This window comes from Plectrocnemia conspersa, unplaced genomic scaffold (assembly GCF_051122295.1).
Source record: "Plectrocnemia conspersa isolate PC_06_02 unplaced genomic scaffold, ASM5112229v1 ptg000007l, whole genome shotgun sequence".
Classification (NCBI taxonomy): Eukaryota; Metazoa; Arthropoda; class Insecta; order Trichoptera; family Polycentropodidae; genus Plectrocnemia; species Plectrocnemia conspersa.
In genome coordinates this window covers 7,063,065-7,084,786 of record NW_028277171.1, presented here as the reverse complement: position 1 = coordinate 7,084,786, position 21,722 = coordinate 7,063,065, and the positions used below count along the sequence as shown (strand labels likewise).

Below are 21,722 nucleotides of genomic sequence, written 5' to 3'. Positions count from 1 at the left end.
TAATACGATATAAAGGCTGATGCGAAACCTCACATAATAGCCAATAACACGTATACGACGTTATAAATGTCACATTTTCCCATCTCATCGCTCGACAAGGTCGATTCGGCGTTGGTTGTCGGATAATACATATTCAATTCGTTGACACTTTTATTAGATCACAGATGGTTTGACCCGTGGTATCAGTGTACTGCGATTTTGTTAAAATCTCTCGTAAAAATTTCCATCATAAACGAAATAAAAGTTGGGATTTTCGCCACGATAAAAAAATAAACTCGGCGTCTCTCATATAATCGGAGTTTTTCGCTAAACTGGAATGGAGATAAGAAGACATAAGCGCGTGTTGTGTGTATAGAAATAAATAGCTTTTTCCGCACAATTTCCATCAACGCCGCTCGTTAACCTCTGAACGACGAGAATATTCATTCCGGTGAGCGAAATCGCTTACACGATGTGTAAACCATTTAGTGGATAACAAAAAAGAACACATAATAGGTATACACGTGTAGAATGTATGTATACAATGAGTACCTCTTAAGTACATGAGATCTTCAAAAATATTACATACATTTATTATTATTATTTAATTAGATCAATATAACAAAGATTTGGCCCAATAATAAGAGATAATTTGATTTATATATCCAATTACACGCTGATTTCCGTTGTATTTTTTATATTCTCTTCAATAAGGACTGTTTATAATAACCATGATTTATGTTTAAAACATTACAAAAAAATGAATTTGCCAAAATACTAGATAAAATTAAAAAAAGATTTATAGACTATGAATTTAAAAAATGTAAAATAACGCAAAAAAAAATGAAAAACGTAAATTGCGTCTAATTTAGAAGTTCAATGTAATTATAAAATAATTTTATGTTTAAATTCTAATTGCGTTGCCAAATACATGAGTAAATATGTATGATAAACTTTAAAATACACGTAATACATAATATCCGTGTAACTTTAAATAAAATGGACAATTTTATTGCTGTAGTTGAGTTCTTGCGTCTCATAACTTAAACAATACTATTAAAGCAGGGGCGGATTTAACCATTGTTATATTGTTTTTATTTGACAGAATATAACATATACTTTTTAGTATCCTTAATTAAGCTATTTATATATGATATTATAAAATGTTTACTGAAAAAGTATAGATAGCAATAATTATGAGATTACGTAAAAAATCCATATTTAAAAAAAATAAACTTATGCTTTTGTAATTTATTTATATTCTAATATATTTTGTAACATATATATAAAAAATCTCATTCGTGTTTTGTTTACAGTACAAATTTAGGAAAAAATATCACCCTTCTGCGAAAGTCATTAAGGGTTAAGATGAGCTCTGACAGCTGATTGACGCCGGAATGAAAAACGAGCAACGATTATATGAAAATCTTCCAAACAAAACACAAACCCGGAGGGAGAGAAAACAGAAAAGGAATATTGCTTAAGGAAAAAAATGTGTAATCCGATTAATCAAAGTTAATTTACACAGAATTAAGCAGATTTTTAACATTAACACTTTTTTATTCTTGCAATTTACCTTAAACACACATTACATAACAACACCTCTACGTTTATATATAAAAGATGGGATCATATATTTTGAATCATGCTAAATTAAATATCAAATACATATAGGAATTGAAACGTATATCGATTAGGGTTCAAATTAACAGTGATGTTATGTAATATCACAAAAAGAGGAAATGTTCGAGAAAAAAGGGGAAAAAACACGAGAGCGAAATGGTGGGGAGATGAGAGAAAAAATCAACATTTACGTTGGTTTCTCGAGCGTAAAGTCTTCGGTTCAATCGACACGGGCCAGAGATCATTAGCTGGTCAAGTATCATCACGCCACTCGGACAAAATAATGGAGTCGAATGTGGGAAATTTGGGATAATTGCCCCCCGTGAAGTATGTGTGTGTGAAGCACGAAAAGTGTACTATAGGTATAATATACACACAGCACAGATGGAAAGTTATATTATGGTATTTTACGCAAGAGGCTCGTCGGATAATCGGCGTTGTTTCGGTGTATCGATGTACCGGTAGCGATAAAACAAGATAAACAGGTTTCGCTTTGTATGTATTATTATGGAGATAAGAGATTATTCTCAGACATATTAAGGAAGCACATAAATATGCGAAAATCTTATATGCATATGAATTTTAGATAAGTATTAACTACATATTTACACTATTACATATTATAGGAAAGTAGTCGTAATATATCACATTTCTAATCTTCAATAAGCAAATGAGAAACAACTGACTAACATATAAACAATGATTTTTATGTTAGTAGATACATAAAAAATACAATTTAGCATTAAAATAATAATAAAAAAATATAATCTTATGATTATAATTTTGCAATAAAAACATTAAAAATGAATTACATTAATCTACGAACAGCTATGTCATCATATACACCATTAGAAATCTACTTTAACATGAACAAAAACTACATCAAAAACTGCTACGATACTAACTGAGGTTATTGGCACAACGGAAAATAATTATTACATTCAGTACAATACCGGCATCGGAAGCTAACATAGGGTCTCACGTAATATATAGCAGCAATTCAATTATGCTTCTCGATATAGAAAAATAATTGCACACATATAGATATATTCATCAATACAGCAGCAATTAAAGTAATAATTCAAATATCAAAGGCGGTGTTTTTATCGAAAAGGTATCGACTTATGTTGTACAACCATGTAACACAGATATTTGTATTTCTACGAAATCAAACAAACCCCGTACATCATGTGTGACGTTTTATGTAGTTCGTTTATATTATAACACAGAAAACTCGATACTTTTGCGAGAAAACCATTTGCAAGTTTCGCAACAGCGCGTACATAAACATAAAGCATTAAATATGAAATAAGTCCCGCAACACTACCGCGAAAAGCTCAAAAAGCTTCTGGGTGAAGAAATCGCCAGCAAAGTTTCTACTGTGTGTGCTTTTTCACGAGCGTGGGAGGCACTTGTGTCAAGTTCCTCAAAGGACTTCTAGAAATGTGAACCATACATAATTGCCTTTATTTCTGACAAGCGAGGTTGACGCTAAAGTTCGCGTTCATGTCGTTATTTTTCAACATTTTAATGAGGGACATTCGAAAAGTAAAGGTACAATGATGGTAAAAAATTGTGTTTCTTCCGCTTCAAAGAAACATTGTATAAGCAGTTTAAAATAATAACTTTTTGATCTCCTTTACTTCACTATAATTCTTGTTTTATTTCAAACTACTACTTAATGAAACAATTACCAAAAGTTTGAACTACTAACTGGGTGCCGAGAAATAGAGCAATCACAAGACTTATGTAGCAATAGAATCAATAAACTTGTTCCCAGGCTCATTAAATGCATTAACATTCATTGTTAACATATTAAAAAAATATGAGGTGTTTTAAATATGATATAAAGCATTCTAAAAATAAAATTATTATTATTCAAGAAATTTTATGTTTCACTTTAAAATTTTACTTTTCAAATAACTCGTATTATTTGTATATTAAAAAATTACACAAAAAATGAAAATTTTACTAAATAAAATAGAATGTTACCGTCAGATACTCTGAGCAATTTCAATTTGCGGCGAATTTCAATTATTCATATTTCAATATTGTTTGTTTCTTGTGAATATTTAATGGATTTACGAGAATATCAAAGGAATAGCTAAAAAACGAAAGATACATTATTAACTTTCATAAGCATAATAATTTCACTGTTTTAGAAAAAAAGGCAAATGGCGTATACTCATTGAAATGGTTAAGAAAGAAAATCAATTTTTAGATTTGAGTTTTATTAATACAAACCGTATATTTTCAGTTTATTATTACTTTTAAAATAGATTTATTAAATTACCACAATTTAAACACAAAAACACGCAAGATTTTTGTCGCAAAGTCTGAAATATCGTTTTCCAACACTTTTGTTGTAATAAATTTTTTTGTAAATAATTAAACATTTTATGCTGTACACAATTAGGTTTTCCAAAATTATCTTACTATAGAACAATAAACAAATCCTGAACTTTTACCAAAATACTAAAAACTACTTTGTAGGGTAGGTAGAACAACCCAATCCCTATATTGCCGTTTTTTGATTTTATTGTAAATAAATAAAATTGTTTATATAAAATCACTCTTCGCGTGGCATGCGATTGTTATTGTTCTTTGTACATTTTAGAATATAAATGTTTTCTAACAAAAAAATGTATTAAGTCATTTATACCATAAATATGATTTATCGCACGTAATTGCAATTGTCGAAAGGTTTCAGAATAATCTTATTCTAAATACTTTTTATCAAAAATCTCTCTTAAATCTAAATTTTTAGAATTTTTGCGGCTTAATGTACCTCATATCTATTTTTATACATATATATTTTATATGAACTGAAGTAGCTTTTTATTAAAGAATTCTTTATACCTAATATGTACGACCACAAAGAAATTTATGTGATGTAACAATCACTAATTTCGATCTTCCAGAGATGATAAAAATTGTAAAACGCAAAGGTTTACATGGGATTCGAGCCCAGATCTTTTAAGTATCTGGCACCGACTATTCTACTGGCATCCATTATTTTTATATTTTTGTGTCGCAAAAATTGAATTACCTGATCTATATTAAAAATAAACAAAGGTTTCGATTCTTGTGGCGGCTAACATGTGTCACATAAAAAAATATAGAATTTCATTGACATTAGCGGCGAGCCAGCAAGATTAGAAATAATGCATCAATGAGAATTATGGTTAAATTTAGTTTCAAAAACCTCCGCTAGAAGAGACAAGCCAGAATAAGAAGCTCAGAGTCGCAGTTGGGATGTTCTCAAAAAAAGACGTAGCAGCCAATGCGTCGCTTTTGGCTGATTGGGTCTCAAAGGCGCCAATGAAAGTAGATCAACGACAATAAAGCATCTTCAAATGAACGTAACCCCCAGATGCCGCATTGCCAGAAAAGTGTAAAAGTAAAATAATTTTTCGTACGTACTTTAAGAGTGTAACTTTAAAGTAAATAGAATATGTATTTAAGCAGACTTAAATTGCGTCTTTATCGGTACCATATAAAGGTTGTCCCAAATAATCGCAAGACTTAAATAAAAAAAACATTTTTTAGTCTTTAGATTGTTATTTTTTTATTGAATCATAAAGTACATAGGATAGGATTATTTATGAAATATAAGATACGGCAAATAGCCTCCACTGCTTTGCTGGCACATACACAATCTTTTGTCGAAATTTTCTGCGCAAATTTAAATCTTGCGTTAATTTTGGGACACCCTATATAATATAAAATTTATCGATCCCGAAAGTTTTTTATATGCTATATATTATTTTTTTAAGTCATTAATGTTTTTGCATCTCCAGTTTTATTATTGTTATATTTTAAGATTTTTTACTTAAATATATAAACAAAAACGAATATTTTGTTAAACAAATAATGAGCTATTTCAGTAAAAAATTTAATTAAATATCTCTTTATAAAATTTATATTTAAAAACTTTGCTTAAAACAAATTAAATTTGAACAAAATATAACACATACATATTATATCATACGTACGTATATTTTTATATTATAAGTAATATTAAAAAGCACAATTAAATAGCAAAAATATTCTAATGAAAGACGGAACCTAATTGATAAAACAATATTTGATTTTTATATTAAGTTTATGTATTTTTATGTACATGCGTATATATTGTGATATTCTAACATTTCAATTATTAATTTAATATCTACTTGATAAAATTGATATTAAAATTTTTAGTTCATCAAAAAAAAACAATGCCACCCATTGTTATCGTCAATTGAAACTTGATACGCAATGATAAGTATAATAATATCGACTGTCAGTTTGATATAAGACTTGATCGGACACTGGATCGAGTTTTATAACAAACGTACTTATGTTATAAATACAGTACAATTAATCTTGACTTTTAAAATTCCAATACATGTGCAATGCGATTGGAACGCTACTTGACAATATTTCAATGTCATAACTAAAACGTCATTATAGCAATTGACGTTTCTCGCTTCAAAACGGAAATAATTGAACGTCAAGCACACGTCTTTCGAAAGATATTTCATACAATATAAAACGTATGAAGAAACATCATTATGCTGCATACACGTCACTCGCAAGGGAGACACACACGACCGATAATGTGTTATTTTATACGAGCGAACTTGTCCTCGTCGGAAAGATTTACTCTTAGAAAGTCGCCTAATAGCCTCTTCTTGATGCGATTAGAAAAGGCCATAAAGATGCAAAGTGCCGGTCGAAAAATTAATCCGCTATAATGAAATCATGTAAAACGTAGATTATGACGTAATTTCTGGTAAAAAAATCCGATAATTTACTCGAATTTAGAGTGAAAGTCAAGCGAATGATGAATTAAGGACGATGTGTCGACCGCCGTGAGTGGTTTACCGTTCAAGGCTTCGAGGCTCTCGTTATATTGGTATTGGATTAACAGGTTTTACGGTTCAGATGATTTAAAATCCTAAATTCAAGATATATTTATGTCAAGGCTGTTGGGCGTTTAATTTGCAATGTAAATAAGGTTTTTTTATTATACACATCGTTACATTTTAAGAAAGGTAATACGGTGACATATTAACAAACTTGTATGTAAAAAAAAAAGGAAGTTTTTTGACAAAAAGATAAGTTAAACCTATTTATATTAAGAGTTACGATATGCCATAATGTCAAAGAAAACTTAAGTTAGTAAAATTCATCGTTATAAATTATTTTTAATTATAAGAACTTTATACATTGATAAACTAACGAATTATATATTAGTTTAATATTTTAGATTATGTACAGTCTACTGATCAAATTCTTTTTTCCTAGCATGTTTAATACAAAATATTTTTGGCAGGAGTGTTTTAAAATATACTTTTATGTTATTTAATTTTGTGCTGATTCACAAATTATAATTACTATTCCAAATCCTAACAATTATTAATTTCAAGCACGTAGTTCAAACGATAAATTACAAAAATAAATAACGCATATAAGTATAAAAACACGCACCAACCGCGTGAAACGCATGAAGTTAGTCGCGAGTGAAAAAATACTTAAAAAATGATTTTAAAGTCCGGCAAACTTGTTAAATAATTATTTTTATCTGCATTGAATATTTTCTGTAAATGATTATGTAAATTATTTTTACATGTTACAATCAATACATAATGTAATTTTATTTTAAATGACAACAATATTTTTAGTACTAAATCTTATATTTTATAATTCATATTTTTAAACAAAGATTAGTATTTTACTAAAATAAAATGCCAAGACACATTTAGACGCGTATTTCAATTATAAATATTTGGCAACGATAAGCATTTTTTTAAATTATTTTATTATAAACCATAATTATAATAAAACCGCCTAATTTATTTTCAAGCGCACAATCTTCATAAAAATAATACTTTTAAGAAAACAGTTTAAATTTTTTAGATAAAACAATATTTGATATTATTGTTTTATAACAAGATTTATACATAAGATATACTTATATTATATATCCATAGCTTTAAGTGTAATATGACAAACTCTGCTTATGGATAAAAATGATTTAATAATTCTTTATTTTTATGTTATCAAAATCTCACATCGTAAACATTTAAATTAATCAAAAAAAAGAATCTCAAGATAATTTGACAGCTCAATTGTCACCGAAATTTGTAATACTGTAAAATATCCAAAATGTTTTTGCAGATTTTGTTTGCGAGCCTGCCAGAATATAAAGTGTACGTTGATGTACTCAATTTGAAAAATAACAAAAAAAAAGTACTAAATTCTATTTATTTCTAATGGAGTTTACCATAACGATGTCAGTAAATTTACATTTGTTCGATGTTCTAAATATGTTTTATAGATAGATAGATTTTTGTATATGTCTATATGCCAATTGTCATACAAGCAGTCATAATTTAGTCAAACGGCGCATTTAAAAATAGCCCGATGAAGAACGATATTATTTTTAATATTACCATTCAACTTAATGCAAATCGCCGATTAAACCGCAAGCGGTCCACCTGCTCTCCTCTCTCGTACGATAACACTGCCTCGCAAACATCCTGTAGGAATCGAGGAGAGTATATAGAGCGAGAGATAGAGAGAGAGTGTATTCACCCTCATTACGCCGGTCGATTTATCAGCCAGCGTTTATTTGACGTCCGCCGGACGACAGGTACGAAATTGCCGGCGCGACCATTAATTTGTAAATACACCTGATCTCTTGTACTAGTCTACCTGCTGCCCGGACGGACACCTCGCTTAAATAACGGTTCGGACATACCTGCCGGCCGATAGATAGACAGATATAAGGTCGATCTCGTTTGGATGTTACCAGGTTGTTACGCCGTCGTCTGTCGGACGTTAACCGTTGGCCGAGAGGGCACGCGTGTGATTCGAAACTGGGCTACTTTTGAATGCAAAGGATGCGTGCGAAGCTCAAGTGTCATCATTTCATTAGTAAAAATATCACAATATACGAATCATTTTATCATCACAGAAACTGTTTAGTTATCTATTCAATTGCTACACTTAAAGCCATTTAGTATGCTTAAGTCCTGAGTCACCTCACACATGTATATATAGCATATGTGTGGGAATGTACTGCCAAATATCGAATGACCCACTTTAAAGTGATGCAAAATAGAGTGCTAATGTTTATTTTTTTTAATGATCCAAAGAGGATCATTAAAAGACATGCACAATGGGTTTGATGTCTTACCAATATAAGTAGTCCCAAATTACCAAATTAGATCGGTGGCAATTTATAATAATAACATACACAGTATACTCTCGATTATATGGGCTAATGCTGGAAAGGAAGAGCACTGATTTTAATTTAATTTTACAGTAAAGATTATCATTTTTTTAAATTGTATATGAAAATCTGTGATTCTCGATTGCTTTTGAGAATCCCTCAATAATTTTAGAATATTAATATGACCTTGTCTAAGGGCTATTATATCGTTATATTCGATTCCCCTTTGCTCGATCTAGTTCAGTAAAGTTTCAACAGAGCCCAGTGTCGTCTTGTGAATAATATAATTGTTAGTATCTCACTATCACTACCTTTCTCTTATGTTTTTAATGACAATAGAAACGATGTCTGCATCATTCAAACATTGAAAACCCCGATCATTTTAATCGCAATCAAACCACTCGTCGACGTTTTCCCGATCGACATTTTTAAAGTATTTTAAATTCAACATTAATCTGAATCACTTAAGAATCAAATATCTATATATAAATATTTATACGTAATAAAGAATCTTTCCCCATGATCGAACAAGTGTCACTAGCTATATTTTTGAACAAGATTGTGCTATTCCATGTATAGTTTCCAATGTCCACATTTTTTAATAAAGAAATCGGTCAAACCATTATCTTCTTTAACAAGAGTATAGGGAAGACCACCATAGTAAAGCCGTTTCATTAATAATATAAAACCTTAGTGCTTAGTCCATGGCTTAAATTAAACTTGTTACATTAAGCGGTGAAAATATGCTTTCATTTAGACGAGAAGGAGCATTATTAACCCTTTGCACTCGTATTTTTTTTTTGGTTGGGGTAGTGCCAGCTCGTATTTAATTTCAAGATTTTTTTTAAGTTCAATTTTTGGAAGTAAAAATGAAATAAAACATGTTTTGGTTCATCTTTTTACAAATTAAAATTTACACAGCGAAAGATTGATAGTTTGTCAGTATTTTAGTGAAAAAACAATAAATTAAATATTAAAAATATATTATAATTTAAATACTTTAATCGAAAAATAACTTTTTTTATTGTACTTTTTTAAATAATTTGTAAAACGTTAACCATGAAACTTAGAAAAATATAATTTATTGAAATGTGTTGACGAAGAATTGTACTTACTATTCACAAAAAATAAATTACATAGTATTAGGTATACATAGTATAGGAAGGTAAATGTAATGATGTTTTTAGATGATTTTTCGTCCATCGCAATCAAATGCGCGGTAAAACAAATAAATAAATTATTTAAAAAACAGCTGAGTGATGAAACGGCAGGGGTTTATAACCATTAAGAAATTGCTAGATGTCATATGAATTCTGAATAATTAAAATATTGACCTGCTTGTATTTTTTTGCACCTATCGTTTATTGTCTTGCGCAATGCGTTTATTATCTTGCGCATCGCGCTCTTTCTATAGCGCTTAGCGCTCATAACATCGATCAACAATTTGCGTTCATACAAAAAAAGAATGGTTACAATATAATAAAATCAAGATTAAAATTACAAAATGCACAAGTTTTTTAATTGTTGTTTTTTTTCTTAGTAAAACCTTAGTTTTTAGTTTTTTTAATTGTTGTTTTTTCTTGGTAAATAGTTAATGTATTCCCATTAACAAGTTTTAGACTTTTTATAAAATCAAATTAAACCTATTATAAAAGATAAAAAAATGTACTGTTAGTTAAATAAAACATATAATAACATATAATAAAGTTTTAAAACATAGATAATACGAAAAATTGTTATGCACCTTACAATAAATAAAACACAAACAATATGCACATCAGCACATATGTTTTAAGCAAAAGGATACATTTTGACGATTTAACCAATGTTTTTTAAAAGAAAATTTAACACTTTTGACGCTAAGTTGCCGATAATGAGATTCCGAATAAAGTAAAGCGAAGGTCCATATATAAAGGAGAATGTAGATTAGTAAATATGGTTCTAGGACACTAACCGCCTGGAAATATACTTCTTGGACAATAACCCCCCGTCAAAACCCCCCTGGACATTGACCCCCCGTGTAAATAACCCCCTGACCATTAACCCACCATGCAAATAACCCCCCTGACAATTAGCCCCCGCCACGTATAAAGATAAGTATTTTATATAAGTTGTTAGTATTTATAATAAATGGTCATTATTTTAATAAAAGAATGTTTAGTACGAATAATCAGTAACAATACTAATTATTTGCACAGGGGATTATTTGTACGGGGGGGTTAATTTCCAGGGGAGTTTTGATGGGGGGTATATGTCCAGGGGCTATTTGTCCTGCGTTTACGTGCACTTAGGATAGGAATATTTAAAATATGAAAAAGAAGGCCAAATTAAATTAGATATTTTTTTAATATATTCACTGTCTATGGCAGAGGTCAGAAAATTATGGCCAAATCCAGCCCTCTGCTTATTTTAATCCGGCCTGCAAGTAATTGTTAGATTTGACATTTAAAAAAATCAAAGTATGTGCTATAATAGAGCGGCCAACCGTCGAGTTAAGGAGCTAGCTAGGTATCATATTGCTTTGGATTTCACTGTGACGTTATGCAGTTTAAATTTGACAGCATCTTCAGTGCCCACGTAACGCCTTTTGCAATAGATTTGTTCGTCTATCAGTTCTTTGGCGAGAACAGTTGCTAAAAGATAAGCACATTGTGTGTAACATCAATAGACAACTAAATAACAGTTTTTTTAACTCAATTTGGTGGATTTAAATTATTTTCGACTCTTAACACCATTGCTGAATTCAGGCTTTTGCATGGCTCTCTAAGAAATATTACATGTAGCCTTTGCCAAATAGTTAATATTTTGTATAAGTAAAGGGTTATGTATAAATAGTAGCAGTACTTATCCATTTTTAAAGGCTTCTGCAAACAGTAAGTTACTAAGTAAGTTACTGGTTTGCACTAAATTATTTATTCAAGCAGTCAATGCTATGTTTAAGTGACTGAAAAATTAGTTTTAATGATTAGTTCGCATGGAACAACTACAAATGAAAATATTATTAATAAAGTTGAAAAACGTTAACAAAGTACATTTTAAAGTGAATTTCGAATAAAATTTGTAACATCTGATATTAAATAGATTTGAGAATTAGCCTTTGCTGCAGATATCATGAGATTTCTTAACAGATTGAACTTAGAGCTAAAAAGAAAAACAGTGCTTATATTTAAAATTTACACCACATTTGAATATTTGAGAGAAATGATAAAGCTCATTTTAATTTTGCTTCCTGGCCCTTCCTGGTCCTTCACAAAAAAGGTTTGCCGACCCCTGGTCTATGGTATTAGACGAGTAAAATAACCTTGTCTATATTCTTCAGTCATATGTTTTACAGAGAGACTTTCAAAGTGCGTCATGGCGATTTTACAACTTTATATTTAGATTGTCTTGTATAACCGGAATGTCGCCGTCCTTAAGGCGTTGAACTGATATCCAAGAGGCTATCGGTTCAGGTCCCCGCAGCAAACTAAACATTTTAATAATAGGAATGCGCTATTATTAAAATTAGGCCCTAGCTGCTAAGCGACATCTATTGATTGTAAGCTGTAATTATAGTTAACAATATATAATAGATATCACTAATTTACAAACTGTGTTTTAAATCTTATCCAAATAAATGTGTAAGTATTGATTATGTTGTGCATAAACGGCTTTTAACAATAGTTTTTCAATGACGCATATTTGAGTCATCCACCTGTAGAGTGTTAAATATGGATACTTTTTTATAAGTACAATACAATCCTAAAACTCACTGAAAAAATATGTCTTAGAAGACTTTTAACCCTTTCCCCGCGGATGACTTCTATAGATGTCATCAAGAAAATCGCCAGTACTCATTTGACATTTAAAGGTGCCGTAAACATTTGAGCCTAATAAAATGGCTTTTTAGTATAATTTAAGGCTGTAAATCACTAGAATTATTTGAACCATAATATTTTTAAAAATATGGCATGAATAGGTGCTCCCTATTCATATTAACATATTAACAAATTTCAAAATGGCGCTCAAAAATATCAGCTGTAGTGATAATCTAAATGCAATCGGGGCCAGGCCCCACCCAATTTTTTTGTACATAAAAAATATTAGGTGGGGCCGGTAGAGTTTTATTATATTTTGTGAAAATGATCAAATTTTATATTTAGACAAATATTCTACAAGTTTTCGTATGTATTTGCCCATTTGAGGCAGAAATGATAAATATTTCATTGTTTTTTTGTGGGGGTCTGTTTTGGATTGGCAGGCGTTCTTACATCTAGAGCGAACCAGCGTAGTTTGGCCTCGTGGCTTTATTTTTTAAGTTTTGAATTTATTAAAACAGTTTTTAAAAATATAAATAAATTGATCATAAAAAAATATTACATTAAAAGATTATCCTAAAACTTGAAACTTGAAATACTTGTACAATATTTAAAACTGGTAGAACTAGTCTTAGCATAAACAGTCTTAGCACAGTAATAATATCACGGTTAATATCAAATTCATCGTCACGTCCTTAAAAATCTATTATTATATCGTCATTCGTAATTATATGGATAATTTTTAAAATAAAATTAATATATGTATTTATAAATATATAAAACACAGATTACTAATTCTGTTAGACATAATTTAGTAATTTACTAGCTCGAAAATAAATTAAATGTGTCGAGACCAATATTATCATTTGAGTTGAGTACCCAGGTCGATAGTTGTCAATCGCTCATTTTATTAGTGCGAGCGAGTAAGCGAGCTCTGCTTGCATAACGGCATCTCGCTCTTTTTTCCGTCATACAAATTTTATTTTTATTTCATAACAGACACACAATATAAAGTACTAATTATGCACAATTAGAGCATATGATCCCGTTTCATCCCATATCATAAAAATATAGATGCCCTTTGAAGGAAAAATCAGTTTTAGAGCAATAATTGCCAACCTACATCTGTCAAGTCTAGCGCGATGCCGTCCTAACAGCGCGCGCTTTGACCATGTTCCAATGAAAAATTTTACAATAAACTTACACTTGGAAATTTAAAATTATTGAGTTATTTGCATAAGTTAAAAATTCAATATTACTGAAATGTGTTTAACAGAAGTCTTTTTACTATTAATAAATTTAAATTTTCAAAATTTGCTTGAGCGCAAAGCCAATAAATGCATTCAAAGTTTTGTCGACATATTGTCGACGTTCGAGTGCAACGCTTGAAATACGATGTCGACACATAGTCGACTTACGAGCGCAAAGGGTTAATTAACAATAATGCTTTTTCTAAGAAATCTCTCAATTTAGGAACTCATTTAGTTTCGAAGCAATCTTTTAAGAACCATCTATTCATCCATGTTTCTTTTTGGTTATAATAATCAACAGGATTTTTTATTATCTAGTTTTATTTGCTTTTTCGACCACCAAAACTCATATTTTATGAGCTATAGATGCATTTTCGCAGCACATGGTTGTAATAGCAGACCGATATTTAATTTAAAGAGAGCGTTAACCATAATAAATAAAATTTAATCTATAAACAATTTAGCATCAGAGTATCACTAGTAATACTATTTTTTCTAAATTACAAGTCATTCAAAACAAAGCTATAAAAGTAATATATAACACACCTGTTCATACCAATCTTAAAAAATTGCATATTAACCATAACATACCAACAATTAAAGAACACTGTAATTTTCATACCAGATAATATTATAAAAATATCTCGCGAAACCACACTAACCCACTAATCTCGTATATTGGTGACTACAAGAAAAACAACAATAATTTTAAATACAAGCTTTAAGGACTAAAGACAACATATCAATAATAAAATGTACTTGAACTATCACTTAATTAATTGTTTTTTTAATTTTATTTTATAATTTTGTTTCCTATATTTTTATTTTTTTCGCTTAAATTGTAAAAGGTTTTTTAATTTTTTCCTAAAAGTATAACCACAAACGTTTTATCGTATATTCTTATTTTTTATTAAATTAAGCTAATAACTTATTGTAAGCATGAAAAACTGTATTATAAACATCCTGAAACCATTTTAATTTGGTATGTAGCTTTTGACATGTATGATAAAGTTATAAATAATTTTAAAAATCTATGCTATATTTTTTCATGTAATCAGATCAGTGGCAATTATACATAAAATGAGATGTAATAAAAAGGATAGTACAATTAATTTCAATAAACAGTTGTCTTGAAGCATTTTTCACGTTGTAAAATTTCGCAAGAAAATAATTTTAATTAAGAATTATATCATTTTTTCAAAACTGTACTTCACAGAAGCATGTAAACATTTCTGTTTGTGAGGTAAATACTACATTTGTTTCTTACAAAAAATAAATATTTTTAGGCTAAGAGCTAATTTGCGCGAACCAACAGACATGTAGTATTATTATTTTAAGATGTATTTTCAAAACAAAATCGTAATGAACGAAGGTTTAGTTGTGGGGACTGATTATTCGCAAAAAAATTACATAATCCATTGATAGCATATGATTTTAATAGCGCAAATATTTTTTTTGTAGTATTATGCCTAATTACAGCTATTAAATTATATGCATCACTTTAAAAGGCAGTATATTTATCATGTAAATTATTTATACTGTACTACAATAACTGTCCGTCTCTCACTATCGTGAGATACCGCAGCTAGCGGGTGTGCGAATCCGGACGCAAAGCTTTTTGGGTTTGAAATATTATTTTTGATTCGTTCTAATTTATTTGAATATAGTTTTTGTATTTATTTGGTAAAATTAAATATTTTTAATATTAAGTAGCCGTGCGCTATATAGTAAAAGGCACTCTAAACTGCATATTTTTACTGGTTGGGTTAGTTTTAAAACATTGATATACAATGGTTGCTCAAGCCATTACTTGAGAAAAAATAACGATTTCTACAGTACTGTGAAATTTTTGAACGCGCGCGTTCTATATATATGCGGTTAATCAAAGCACATGTTTGACCGTGTAAATTTGTGGACTACGTAAATTACGTAAAAACTATTAGTTTCTGTAATTCTATCGATGGACAAATTAAGTCATATTTCCGAGTCATTTGAAGAAGGGTTCACACCTTAGATAAATATTAATAAAATGAAACATTTTATATCTTATTTAACTAATGACAGCAATTATTTTTTTCCAACATGCATATTATTTTATAGGTGGTTTTATAACTTTTTATTGTTACGCCTATCTGTATGCATTACTTAACCCTTTAGGTGCGAGGAGCGGATAAATCCGCTTCACTTCGCATGTCCCGTAAGTGCGAGAAGCGGATATATCTCACAGTCACGAAAAAACGCATCTCTTAAGTGCGAGGAGCGTATATATCGGAATATTATAAAGTAGGTCGTTGTCTCAAATTTAACACATATTTTTTTTTACCCATTTTTTTTTAGTCAAAGATCTGTCATTCCAATGAAATCCACATGTGCAATATATGTTTGAATATATATAATATAATATATAGTTTGCATTCAGTTTAATTTTGAAGTCGAAGAGTATTGGTGTGCCTCGAATTTCACTGTTTACAATTTTAGAATTTTTAAAAAAAAACAAATACTAGAAGAGGAAGAAAGGTAAAGGACCCAACCAAAAGTCGAATATTGATAGGCTGGCATTTTCCGACAAAGTATGAGAACAAAAAATACCAACGCAATTTTTAAGTGTGCAATATCGTGCCCTCATCATGCAAGAAAAAGGGGAAAGAAATTTGCAGAAGGAGGCAGACTTTTAATTTTTAAAATAGATATTATTTGTTTTTATTTTGAAGGTAAATATAGAGGCATAAAGGAATATATATACAAATAAAAAAATCGTGATTAAAACTTCAACTTCATTTAATATTGGATAATTAACTCATTTCGTGACTTTTTATGAAATTTAATTTTAATCATATGTTTATTTGATACATATGTAAAGTTATGCGCTAATTTTAAATATGCTATTAAATTTATTCTGACATGTGTGGTTTTTTTTATTATTCACTTGCATTATACCGCATAAAGTAAATGATAACAAACCGAACATAAAAATTATACATGCTAAAAAAAACCATAGATAAAAAGTATTAAAATAATTATTAAATATACCAGTAAAACTTAAAAACCATAAAAAAAATATTTATTATTTTCTTCATAATAATATTTTTTATTACGTTTACGTGATTTGGAATACTGGTGCTTATAGTCTGATAATATTCTGAGTACACGGGCGAGAGGTAATGCCTTATGTCAGCAACACTTTTGTTACAAGATTTTACTACTCATCCATGTGACATGTGAAAATTTAAATGTCATATATATTTACTCTATTGGGTTAGAGCGTGACATATATAAAATATGCTTCTTATTATGTTTTAAAAATATTTATTTGATTATTAATAAACATTTTGCCGAATGATAGATGAGCAACAGTGCAAATAACGAAGATTATACGTAGTCGTTCATCTAATATTAATATAAAATAAATACAAATACCAAAGGGTAAAATAAATCGTCCCGTATATTCATTTTCGCACTTGGCAACAAAAATATATCAAGTACCCGTTAAAGCTCCCATTATGTAATACTCGGAATATATTGAATATGTTTGACAGCCAGAAAAAAATCATTGTTCGTACGTACGTATTTATAATACATCTCCGATATACGCAAGCAGACGTAATAAACACGAGCCCTCGAGCATTAATAATATACATAGATATCTGTATACTATACGTTATGTTAAATAATAAATATAATATGAAATCATCATATATGTCCAAAGAAAAAAAAAATGGCACGACCTTAAAAAAGGTTCTTTCTATTGAAGAAATCCGTATTGAAGTTAACATTGATCTCCTTTCAAAAGTTAGGCTCAGAATTCGGAGACGAGGAAGGATGATACGAAATATGTACTTTCTTTATTCGCACACATAATACGAGCTTGATATTAAAAATACCTTTTTGAAAAAAAAATATCTCCTCCAAAATATAAACATCGTTTTAGGCTTATTACTTCGGCTGAAGCAAAAATACGAAAGGATCATCTAAAATAAGACTCATGTGTTGAATGCAATATATTTAATGTTAACAATGACATCAGTTCTATAAGATCGATTCTAAAATTAATATTGCAATTATTTAAGAGAAGCAAATTCAAAGAGCGGAATATTTTTTTATGATTATTGCTATCATTATCAAAATAATTTTGTACTGTACTATTATATGCTGCAATATTCCATCATTCAATAGCAATAAAATCGATTTCGAATACTATAAATGTGTTTATAGCTATGTTAATCTTTGAATTTCTGATAATTTCTATTTCACGAGAAACTGCTATTTTTTTAATGATATTTAGATGTTTGAAATTGAAAGATTCAAATTTTAAATTCTGTACGAATAATAATAATAATAATTTCAAACACATAAAACTTATTTATGTGGAGAGAACAGTGTTTTTTATAACAATATATTTTTTAATTTCCGTTATAATTTGACAGGCGTAAGTCTTGGATTCAGTCACATTTATATAATTAAATATATTGTTTTATATGTAATATAATTTAAAATCAATAGATACTTTAACAGCTGGGGTTAGTATTTTTTATAAATGAAAATTTGAGCATACTGCTACGGCTCGAACCCGCAACCTCTGAGTTACTGTCTGCTATACAGACCTTAAAATGATTTTTAATTTTAAACTAGCTTAATAAATCAATAGTATAATCAGTAATTTATACTTGAAAATACTATATAAACTTCTGTGTTTTTTTTAATTTAAATTGGGTCTAGGAGATCAAAATAAGTAATTATTATATACTAATTATAATCTGGATCGATCTTGACAGATCAGGTTTTCCTAGATTTTCCTTATATTATGGATAGATATCATGATGAATAATTAAAATTGAGCTAAGTGGTACATATTAGGTATAAAAAATCTAATATTGTAGCTCATAGAGAATATCAAATATGTACATAACATTCAATGTATATAAATACCTTAATATGTATTTATTTGTATGTGTTGTAGTACTTATTACATATTACCAATTTATTTATTTCCTTTCAGTAAATTTAACGCGAAACCACTAAGCCTAACTTAATTCATAAGAAAACTAATATGTTAGGTGCTTCACTTACACTTGACACAGAAAAATAAATATTAGGATATTATATTATTATTGTACACACATATATCGTGTATCTAAAAAATAATTAATTTTGTAGAATTAACTTTATTATTTTGGCAGATATATAAACTAATACGCTGATTATTAATTTGTTAAATAATAATTTGCTCTACAGATAATTTTAAGTTAAAAAAATATTTTTATATACTCATTGACAAATTACTAAGAAAGCCAGTTTAAGTTTAACATTTAATTAATAAAATATACTTCGTATCATATCATAAAGAAGCCGAATATTTTTACTTTATTGATTGGTTTCAAAAATCGATGCTTTCCGAGAATATTTGAGATTTAAAAAATCGATAGTATCAGTCTCACCGGTTTATATTTTTATAAAAAACTCATATGATTGAGAGCCTCTGCACAAATAATTAAAATTCATCATCGATGACCACGCGGTTAAACTTTAACCAGCTCGGAAATTATCACCGTCGTTCGGACATACTTTACAGCAGGAAATTGACGCCAACCGTTTATTATATTAGCGGTAAATTTCGTGCGACATAAAAAAACCAGATTACCGTTGGTCAATCAGATGATGCGTTCAAGAGAAGCTGCGACACACAACACGTGGCGTTAGAGAGAAGAATCTCTGGTGTATTGTAATAAATGCATCATCGAAAATAGTATTGCCCACACCACTACATAGTTGGCGTTGAGTGCCAACCGTGAGAGCCTAAAGGTCACAGGTGAGCAGTGAAAGTAATACCGGATACCTGAAGGTGATCGAAACAATTTTTAAAGCATCGGAGATTCGACAACAATAACATCAAAATACTTCTTACAAATTAAATACCCGTTTCACAATAAATGTAATATAAATAAACTAAAAGTTGTTTTTAAATTTGAATTATAGAACATTTTGCTGTATCTTTTAAAAACGCGTATAATCTAATTATTTTAATATTTTCTAACAAAACATAAAAAAATATATTTTGAATTAATATTTTTTTATACTTTCATAGCACAGTGGCCTTCGATAGTTTTATTTTTTAATATCTATTCAAATATCGTGAATTAATATTTTTTTGTTAGCATTCAAAATTCAATCGTAATTTTATCATTTGTTTTTTTCTCATAAATATATATAATATTTCATCGTTTGATTCGAAAATATGATTTATACAATTAAATATATTTAATACAGCGATTAAAATTTAAAAAGTTACACAGGTGATAGGTAATATTTGAGGGCATCAATAGATTATTTAACTAGAATTTTATAAAACTTAAATACAAAAACGTATCGAAATAATATTAAACCATATAGGCTTTAAATTGTATTGTTAATTTTTAATAACTATATACTTTGTATTCGAGTGAAAAAACTGCTGACCCACCAGCCTGTGATTCACACCACCCACTGGTTAAAATTACGGTACTTTTTTAAAGATGCACATTGCATGCAAAGTACCTTCTACATTGGCATGTTTTAAATATTAACAAAAACATTTAATTTAAAGATAAAAAAAATAGCTACAGGACATCCTTTATGATATACACATGAACATACATAATTATAATAGTAAAATAATAGCACAACATGGGCGATAATGATAGCGTTATCGTTTGATTTGTTGTTACAAAAATTGCAAAAGTGTACTCACATTTATCTGATGGTGACTATCTTCATATTATCACGAAACCGAATCTTTTATCAGGTTATTTGCGTATTGTTTCACTACATAATCCCCGAGGGATAATTGATCGGTATCACTGTAACGATAAATCACACTGGTCACTATACTTATAACTTGTCAAATGCGAGACTGTCGGGTAGGTCGTCAACCTTGAGATCAAATCCCGGTTTGTTGTTTTTGTTTTATTTTGTCTCTCAATCACCAAAACCACCGAACGGCGAGTGTTGTAACGAGAAAACACCGATCCGAGGACCTACCGACCGCGCGTGTCGGCAGTCCAACACCGACTAGCGCAAATAGGAAGATCCACGGAGCAAAGGCCGCGCGGAGGGTAATTCCGTCCACCGACCGAAAGCGACTCTTTTCGATTACGCTGATTATACGCTGCATATAATACAAGTTTCAGAGCTGATTATCTGCTTATCAATGATTTGTGGTGCAATAAAGATAATATACAACAAAATTTCATAATTTCCGACAGGACGTTTCTAAAAAATTTAAAAATAATGTTGCAATTTAATTCTCAGATAGCCGCTGCAACAATAAAATCACACGTGCCACTAAAGATGTTTCTTTTATTTTTTGTTATTATGCCAAACATAAATAAATGATAAAACTATGTCATCAGTAATAATATATTCCAAGATATTGACGAAACCCTTGATAAGATACGACATATCTTATCAATGACATAGGCGAAATATATTTTTTTTAATAAGCAACTATTTCCTAAACCATAAAATTTGTTATTAAAATATTGTATATGTATATCATAATATTTTAACCCTTCAGAGGGTCCAAATTGGGCCCTCTGAAGGGTTTTAAAAAAAATATATTAAAAAATGAAATAAATAAACATCGAAAATACACCTTATTTGTATAAAGGTATAAAATAAGAGGTATGATGGGATTATCATGCGCAGAACATTGTTCACAAGCGGTAACACTTGAATTTAAACATGTATAAAATTAAAATAATGTGTTTAATAATTTTCACATTTGACAACGTTTGCAACGTTTATCCAATGTTACTTTATCTATATCCTTTAAGGTAAAATGTAAAAAGAAATATTTTATTTTACATTAAGAGAACA

The 21,722-nt window shown here is 29.3% G+C and overlaps 1 protein-coding gene across 2 annotated transcripts in view; it reads right to left on the bottom strand.

Annotated features, from left to right (window-relative positions):
* Positions 1-20,922, bottom strand: part of Pgant9 (polypeptide N-acetylgalactosaminyltransferase 9) — a 205,282-nt gene extending 184,360 nt beyond the window's left edge. For both annotated transcript variants that reach the window (XM_088188849.1, XM_088188850.1), the window contains exon 1: positions 20,596-20,922. The gene's annotated coding sequence lies outside the window, so the exon portion shown is untranslated. The remainder of the gene's footprint in view (positions 1-20,595) is intronic.
* Positions 20,923-21,722: the final 800 nt, after the last annotated feature.